The sequence below is a fragment of the Homalodisca vitripennis genome, chromosome X (genome assembly GCF_021130785.1).
Source record: "Homalodisca vitripennis isolate AUS2020 chromosome X, UT_GWSS_2.1, whole genome shotgun sequence".
Lineage (NCBI taxonomy): Eukaryota > Metazoa > Arthropoda > Insecta > Hemiptera > Cicadellidae > Homalodisca > Homalodisca vitripennis.
This window is the reverse complement of record NC_060215.1, coordinates 147,705,001-147,714,684: the sequence shown is the minus strand read 5'-3', so window position 1 is coordinate 147,714,684 and position 9,684 is coordinate 147,705,001.

Below are 9,684 nucleotides of genomic sequence, written 5' to 3'. Positions count from 1 at the left end.
ATTATGTAATTTAATTCCAATTTTATATTTTTAATTTGTTGCAAATTAATAAATAAACACGTGACTCATGTATTCTGTAAAATTGTCAATTTTATCTTCATTCTTTTTACAAATTGTTTGAATGTTTTATATTATTAGCGATAATTCTTCATAGAATAATTATCAAAACACATTTTTCTACTTTTATCTCCATGGAAGTAACGCTAAATATTTTTGTGAAATAAATAATTATTTTTATAACGATAAACCGGTAGCACCACAATAATCTTTGGGATACTGACAGTTTTGCGACTTGTTGGAAACTGATAATAAAATCCTTTGAAAGAAATACTCATATGATTTAGCGTGGACTAAGAAATAAGAGAGAACAGATAAAGCCTTCCCTTGCAATAAGGAAGAATGAAGCAATAAATGCGAGTAAACGCCTCATTTCCATAGACAACTGAGCCCGTATATATCGGAGGTTTTACAGCGTCTCGACACCCGTACACGTACACGTCCACGTACACCACAATATGTACCCTCTACAGTGCATGGCTACAGCTATCCCATTTACACGTACATAGATAGCAACCTTACAAATACATTCTACGTACGTTATTTTTCGTTAGTTTTGTTAAACAAGTGAAAAAGACGAAACAAGTTTAAAGTTATTCTTGGTTGTTTAATTTTTAATCAAGTTAAATCCAAGTTTTTTAAATAAACCGTGAAGAATTCGAAAACATGCTTTAAGAAAAAGGTTTTATTGATTTTGATGTAATTTTTAGGGTAAAGTGATTTAAAAAATCATCCTCCCTTCAATATTTTGTTTAAATGATAATCAACCCTTTTTGTAACATTTTTGTTTAAACATTGGGTATTTTTGGTGATCTTATACACAGGGATTTTTAGTATATATAAGCTGTTCCCAAAAATACATAAAATGGTATTATATTACATAATATATTAAAGTTATAGGTTGCTTTATGTTTCCCGTAACTGGAATTTTGTGGTAATTTCGACAATCTTGAAATACGGTAACAAACATCTGTGCAATGTAATAATTTAACAGTATGTACAAAGCGATGACTAAAAGAATTTAAATGATTATTTTGACCAAAAAATGCAATTTTCTTAAATAACATTTGATTTAAAAACGTGTTATTTTGATAAACCATATTTCATTAAATAAAGTATGATATTTCCTTATCAATAATTCCTTAAAACACATACCATTATTTTACATTGCTAATCATATATATATATATATATATATATATATATATATATATATACTGTGGGAAATTCATATTCTTATCTTTATTCTTTTGAGCACCGGTTTTGTTACAAAATTGTAAAAAAATTATAGCTTTAATTACCCATAATTCTTTAATGAGTAATTAAAGCAGTAATTTAGGAAAACTTTGTAACCAAGCCGGTGCTCAAAAGACTAAAGATAAGATAAGAATGTGTGTGTGTGTGTGTGTGTGTGTGTGTGTGTGTGTGTGTGTGTGTGTGTGTGTGTGTGTGTGTGTGTGTGTGTGTGTGTGTGTGTGTGTGTGTGTGTGTGTGTGTGTGTGTGTTCAAAGTTCAAAGTTCAAAAATGCTTTATTCACAAAAATTTTGTTTTACATATGGGCATTACATTATCCCATGCGCTCAAGCGCGTGCGGGATGACAAATCATTATTATTGTTCAATATTGCAAACTGTGTATGAGCCAGTCTTTTGGAATTCATTACATTACAGCATTAACAAACATTAATCTTAATATTATCAACCGCACTAATCTGACATAATGAACACTGAAATTATCAATAACCCAAATACATGCCAAGATCTACAATAGTGTTCCCTAATTTAATTCTCCTATAAACTTCCACTTTCTATTACTTTACTTCAATTTACTCACCACACATCATTTATATTAGTTTTATATTTTTAACAAAGACCATCCACCTAGACTGTATAAATCATTGATAGATTTATAAATAAACAAAACCAATTTTTAACTATTTTGTAACAATAATTACCATCTTATAAACATCTAGGAATTCATAACAATAATATAAAACATTATTTCCAATCAACAACAATAAACTTTAAATAAATAACAATAACATATAACAAACTTAAGATCTATTTAACGAAAATATACTTTGAACAAATAACAACAATATATATACATCTCCACGTAACAAAAGCAGACCAGAAATATAAATATATACAAAGTAAAAACTGAAAGTTTGTGTTTATTAAGAAATATTCATGCAAAATATTATGAGTATTCCACGATATATTGACGCGCTTTCATTTTTACCTTCGGCTTTGTTTCAAAATAAATCGCATTGCCACAAAACTCCACAAAACCATTAAATATCTTTGGTCCCAAGTAGTAGAATTGATGCCTGTTCCTTTCTTTCCTTATATCAGGTACTTCCAATATTATATTTAGTGCAGACCGTGTAGTCCTAACATTTTCTTTAATTTTAAATTGATGTAAGTATTTGTGTACATACATTATTATACTGTACACATAAATCTGATTAAAAGTGAATATATTTTGTTCAAAAAACAAGTGGCTTACTCTATCCATTCGTCTTAGCCCATATAATATTCTAACAGCATTTCTATGAGATATGATAACAGGTTTTAGCAATGTATGAAAGGCCCCACCATAATGTATTATACCATATCTAAGGGTACTCTCTAACCACGAGCTATATAGGTTTTTGAGTTGCTCCAAACTTAAATAATTTCTCATATGGTATAGAGAGTAATTTATTTTATTTAATTTTTTCCCTAAAATATTTATATGATGGTTCCATTTCAAATATTGATCTATGTGGAGTCCAAGATACTTAACATAGTCAACAAACTCAATAGTAGCACAGTCACATCTATAAATACAAGTGTGTCTATGACAGCGCAAATTAAAATCATTTTGAATTTCAGTTTTTTCTTTGTTTTGATCAAAAAATGAGATGCATTTCGATTTTGAAGCATTTTTTTTTTTTTTTTTTTTTTTTTTAACAGAGGGCCAGGTTTCCTAGGCCTGGTAGTTGCCTCTCAGCCATCCGGCTTATTGTGCACCCTCTCCCAGGTTTAAGCTGTATCAAATCCCAGGCCTTTACAAAACCATGAGATCTTCTGAACAATGCCTTCCTGTTCCAACCCCTCTTCCGTATGCATAAGAACACCTAGGGATCTTGAGCGTTTGCTCTGTAATGCCGGACATTCAAATATGACGTGCTTGGCTGTTTCGTCAGCCTCGCCACATTTCCTGCACAGTGTTTCCTGAACTGGAATACCTATTCTGTTCAGGTGACTTCGGAATATCCAATGACCTGTAATAAAACCAGTCACCTTTCTGATCTCCGTTCTACTCATTCTAAGGGCATCTGCTGCAATGTTCCTTGATGGTCCCTTGAGCATCCGCTTTGCCTGTACATTCCCCTCAGTGTTTCTCCAATGTTGTAGGTGTTTGTTAGCCATCCACTTGGTAACTGATCTACGTGCTAAGTTATATGAGACCCCACACGTTGGTTCAGGACCGGTAAGAAGACGGTTGGCTCCCAAGTTAGCGCAACCGTCTGCCCCTTCATTTCCTGTGATTCCTCTATGTCCAGGCACCCAAGTTAGAATAACTTTATTGGTTTTCGCCAGCAATTTCAAGACCTTATGGCATTCCCAGACTGCCTTCGAATTACAGTCATGGTTGGCCAAGGCCTGCAGAGCAGCCCTGCTGTCCGAGTTAATGTAGATGTTTTTGCCTTTGTAGCCCCTTTCCACATTAACTCTTGCACATTCTGCAAGGGCTGTAACTTCAGCCTGAAAGACAGTTGCCAGTTTACCTAGGCTAAAGCTTAAGTTAACCCTCGGTCTGGCTCCCCAGACCCCTGCCCCAGTACCCTTCAGAGTCTTTGACCCGTCCGTGTACCAGGTTAGAGCCTTCTTCATGTAGTCAGGCTCACCTTTTGACCATTCCTTCCTCTCAACAATGTTGACTTGAAATGGTTTTTCCCAGTCCGTAACCTTTGCCATTCTGTCAGACATCATTTCTAGAATATCCAGTTTGAGAATGTCAACGATCTTGGAGTGCTTACTAGCATGGTGATAATGCCAGTTCCCATTGCACTTCAGTCTGTAGGCAGCCATCCTAGCCTCTCCTATGACGAATATGTCTAGGGGTGGGAGGTTTAGCACTACTTCCATAGCAGCGGTTGGTGTTCCTCTCATGGCACCCGTTGTCCCCAAGCATGCCAACCGCTGTACCTTTGACAGGTTTTTTGCGGCAGTCACCTGTTGGACTTTTGGCCACCATACCACTGAGCCATACACCATCATTGGCCTAATGACTCTGGTGTACAGCCAATGTGACATGTCGGGTCTAAGCCCCCATGTGCATCCTACTGCACGTCTCACCATCATCAATGTAGTCTGAGATCGTCTGATTATGTATTCCATATGACAATTCCAGGTGAGTTTATCATCCAGTTTGACACCTAGATATTTGAACTCCCTGCTTAACTGTATCTGGCCCCCACATAGGACTGGCTGTGTGATTTCCAGTTTCCTTCTTCTTGTAAATGGTATCATGACGGTCTTCGAAGGATTTACTACAAGTCCTTCTTCGTCACACCATCGCTCCACAATGGCCAGTGCTCTCTGCATCATTTCCAGACACGTTACCATATGCTTACCTCTTATGAGTATAACAACATCATCTGCATAGCCTTGAGCATACATACCCTGTTCATTCAGAGTCCAGAGTAAGTCATCCACAACTATGTTCCACAGGCTTGGTGATAATACACCTCCTTGTGGACATCCTCGCTGCGTTTTGACCTCTCTTGTGATTCCGCACAGAGATGCCTGTGCTCTTCTGCTCTTAAGCATGTTACTTATCCACCTAACAACAGTTTCCTCCGTACCCCTGGATGTAAGCTTAGACACTATAGAGTGAGTACTCGTATTATCAAAAGCTCCTTCTATGTCCAGGAACACTGCTAAAGCTATTTCCTTTTGTTCAATAGCTTGCTCAATCTTGCCAACCAGACAGTGTAGGGCTGTTTCACAAGATTTACCTTTCTGATAGGCATGTTGATTTGGATGTAAGGGACGATTGATGAGGACTGTGTCCCTTAAATGCCTATCCAGAACCTTCTCCATGGTCTTGACAAAGAAGGATGTTAGGCTTATTGGTCTATAAGCCTTTGCAACCTCATAGGAGGGTTTGCCTGGCTTCGGGATAAATATAACCCTAGAGGTCCTCCAAGATGAGGGTATGACTCCTGTCGCTAGACTAGTTCTAAACAGTCGTAGGAGCAGGGGTATCACCAAGTCCCCACTCTCCTGCAGTAAAGCGGGAAAAATGCCATCGGTACCTGGTGATTTGAACGGCTTAAAAGACTCCAAGGCCCGTTTTATCCCTAAGTAGTTGATGACAGTCTTTGCACAGTTCCAGTCCACCTTAGACGAGCTATCTCTAGGTTCTCGCCGCCATTCACTAACAACTGTTTCACTGGTTTGAAACGATCCTGGGAAGTGTGTATTCAGTAAACACTGAAGAGTCTCCTCAGGATCCTTGGTGTGAGTCCCATCTTCCCTAAGTATAGTACCCACCGCATTTGTGGGGCTTCGAGCTAGGACTTTTTGGAGTTTTGCGCAGTCAGGAGCCTTATCAATACTCTGACAGAATTCTCTCCACGAGTTTCTCTTAGCTCTTCTCACCTCTTTATTGTACTCTGTTAGAGCAGCAGAGTACCTATCCCAGTTCCCTGCACGTTTGCATGTATTATATGCTCTGCGAAGGTTTTTCCTCAAGGTTTCCAGCCCCTGGTTCCACCAACATGCTTTTTTCCTTGAGTTTTTCTCAATCACGGGGCAGGCTTTGTGGTACGATTCTATCATGGCGTTTTTCAAAGAGTTCACCATGTCCTCGACCCCTTGCCCCTGATACCCATTTTCCCTTACTAGATTGTTTTTTAGCTCTGCATTGAAAGCTACCCAATCTGTTTTCTTTGGGTTTCTATAGGTCTCCTTTATTTTATACGACCTCATGTCAAAGGAGATATACTTATGATCTGAAGCAGATGCTTCATCAAGCACACTCCAGTTTAAAACTTTAGTTGTTTTGAAGCATTAATAAGCATTTTATTTTCTATTAACCAATCTGAAATTTTTTTTAAATCTTTGTGTAATCTTATTTTTAATATATCTTTATTGTATGCTGAGCAGACCAACGCTGTATCGTCTGCATATGCAAACACGGTAGAAAATAGTTTTAGCTCTAAGAGATCATTTATATACAACAAAAATACCAATGGTCCAAGCACCCCTCCTTGAGCCGTTCCATAATTTAATTCTAAAACATTACTCAATACTCCATTTATTTTAACTGTTTGTTTTCTTTGTTTGGAAAAAGATTTTAACCATAAAAGAGCAGCACCACCGATTCCACACCGTCTGAATTTATTTATTAATATATTTATATCCAACACGTCAAACGCTTTACGAAAATCAAGGTACAAAGCAATTGTATACATATTTTTATCTACCGAGCTAGCTATAGAACTTACATGTCTCTCTATGGCCATATCTGTCCCTCTAGCTGGTAAAAAACCATATTGATTCCTAGAAATTAAACCTCTCTCGGTTAAGTATAAAAGTAATTTCTTCTTTATTAACGATTCAAATAATTTAGCAATGGTGCTAATCAGAGATATAGGTCTGTATGAGGATACGTCCTCCCTGCATCCAGACTTGAAAACAGGCACAACTGTGGCAATTTTTAATCTGTCCGGAAATACCCCCTGTTGTAATGACTTTTAAAAAATATCATATAGGAGCGGTAAAAATATTGTTACATTTTTCTTTATTGTAATACTATTAATCCCATCTAACCCACTACTATGTTTACTTTTCATATTTTTTAAAGCCTCAAGTACTTCATCGTAACTTATACTAAATTTATTTAAATATATTTCATAATCTGTATAATGTTCAAAGAAAACATCACTGCCGAAGTCATTACTCTTTAACTCTTGGACGGCATTTACAAAATACTCATTAAAAGTATTGGCAACAATAAACGCATTATCTTCAGATACGTGAAGCAGTGTGCCATTTATTCTTATCGTATCTAGTGTTGCTTTCCTGGACCTTAAAATCTTTTTTATCACACTCCAATATTTTTTTGTATCCCCATGGCAGTCCCCTATCAAAGATGAATAATACTTCCTCTTCGTTTCCCTAATCTGCTTTGTTACAACCTTTGATAATTTTTTATATTCCGAATTTAAAAATAAATTACTTCTATCTTTCGCATGCATTTTATACAATTTATTTTTCCTGTTTATCAAACGTAGTAAGTTATCATTTACCCATTCACATCTTTTCCTATTTTTACTGTTTACCACTTTTAGGCTACTGGCATTATTATGGCAATAATTATATATTTCATAAAATATTTTCACACATTCATTTACATCTATAGTATTATATACATTACTCCAATCAGCTAACAATAATTGCCTTTGAAATATATTATAGTCTAGTACCCTAACATACCCAGAACAATAACCTTTACACTTTGCGCCAGATACACTAACATGTAATGCACAATGATCAGTGATTCCTATGTCATTTACATTGCATTTTATACATAAACCTCTCGAATTTCTTATTAAAACATGATCCAGTGAAGAGACAGACGTATTTACAATTCTAGTAGGAACTTTAACCAGGTTTTCAAATCCATAGGAACTTATTAAATTCAAATAGTCTTTCCCTGAACCATTATTCCGTAAAGTACATACATTAAAATCTCCAATAATAATCATAGGATCTCTAGTGACCTCAAGTATACTTCTAAATTCATGTTTAAATTTATTATAATGAAATTTACACTGGCGGTAGATACCATAGACAGCTAGCTTAGTATTGATATTTCCAAAACTAAGATCAATGTTTACATTTATTATTTCAGCTGTGTTGAGAAGCAGAAGGTTGTAGGAATAGGACAGGGCAGAGTCCACGTAGATAGCAACTCCACCTGCAGCGTTATCAGGCCTGGGCTGCAAAAGCATGTCAAAACCTGGAAGTTGATACCGGTTCTCCTCTCCAGACTTGATCCACACCTCTGTTAAAATTATTAGTGCATATCTGATGTTAGTTGAATTTAAATAAATCACCAGTTCATCAAAATGTTTCCTTACACTCCTTATATTAACACAAATTATGTTAATGTCTATTAACATATTGTTGATCCTCTTCAACTGCTAATCCACGATATGCCAATCACGCAATAGTCTATCTGTTTTGAAAACTGCCGAAAGATAAATTTTCAATGTTCTGGCCGGCCAGCTTACTTAAATCAGCCAATGTTGATATTTGATGCCGCTGCATACCTTGCGATTTTCTAACAAAAATCTTAGCATCTGCGGTCCAGACATACGCATACCCCAGGTGCTTGAGCTTTTTCGCATGAAATAGAACATTTTTATAATAGGGAGTGAGGTGTTCATTTACATAAACATTCGTATCCGGACTGTTTCGCACAAAGTTGTTTGACTTGATTTTTGCAGCTTTAGCCTTCTTAAGCACAGCATCACGTTTCTGTCTGTTAGAAAACTGTACCACAATAGGTTTTGGACCCTTAGTTCGTTTGGTAGGGACTCGATGCATGGCCTGAATATCTGTATGAAAATCAATAGGTTCCTCTACTATGGTTGACAGATGTTTAATAACATCTACCATCTGTTCATTAGCAGCTTCAGGGACACCTTCTATTAGAATATTTTTATTTCTACCATACTGTTCCAAATTTTCTACTTTTAATTGCAGTACACTAATGTCGTTTTTCAAGTTTTTATTTTCAGACATAATTTCATCCTGGTTTTTTTCTAATATTTTAATTTTGTTTATAGCTTCAGTTAATTTTCCTTCAAAGCTGTCAACCTGGGCTGAGATGAAATTTATAGATTCCTTTAAATCCTCTAATTGCTTGCCAACATTTTTTTCATGGACAGTAAACTGTTTTTTAATTGTATCCTCCATTTTAGAAAGAAAATCTTTGTGCAAATCACTAATTAACTCCTGAGAAGCATTTGTATCCTTATTCTGTGACTTACTTGCAATGCAGTTTTTGCATTTCCATGCATCTCTTCTTTTTACTCCATAACGTCTCCATTTGTCTTCTTCCACTTCAGCGCATTCAAAATGATATTTAAGTAAACAAATTGAGCACTTCACAAAATCAATTTCTTCAGGGATCGGGTCATTACAGGTAGAACAGGAATCTTTATCAGACATCTTGATAACTGGGAGCACTGATTAAAGACGTCCTTCCTCCACGGCGACTAACTGGCGACGTTGTGTCAGTGTGTGTGTGTGTGTGTGTGTGTGTGTGTGTGTGTGTGTGTGTGTGTGTGTGTGTGTGTGTGTGTGTGTGTGTGTGTGTGTGTGTGTGTGTGTGTGTGTGTGTGTGTGTGTGTATGCATGTGAGTATGTATGTGTGTATGCACTTGAGTATGTATGTGTATGTGTACACGGGCTAACGAAAAATATCAAAATAATGTTTTATAAAACAGTTTATCTCATCTTACTATTAGTTATTTATTATTATAAGAATAACAAGTTACTGTAGAAAACAATAATTAATTTATAAATAATATTAATTAATAAATATTTTCATGCCATTGAG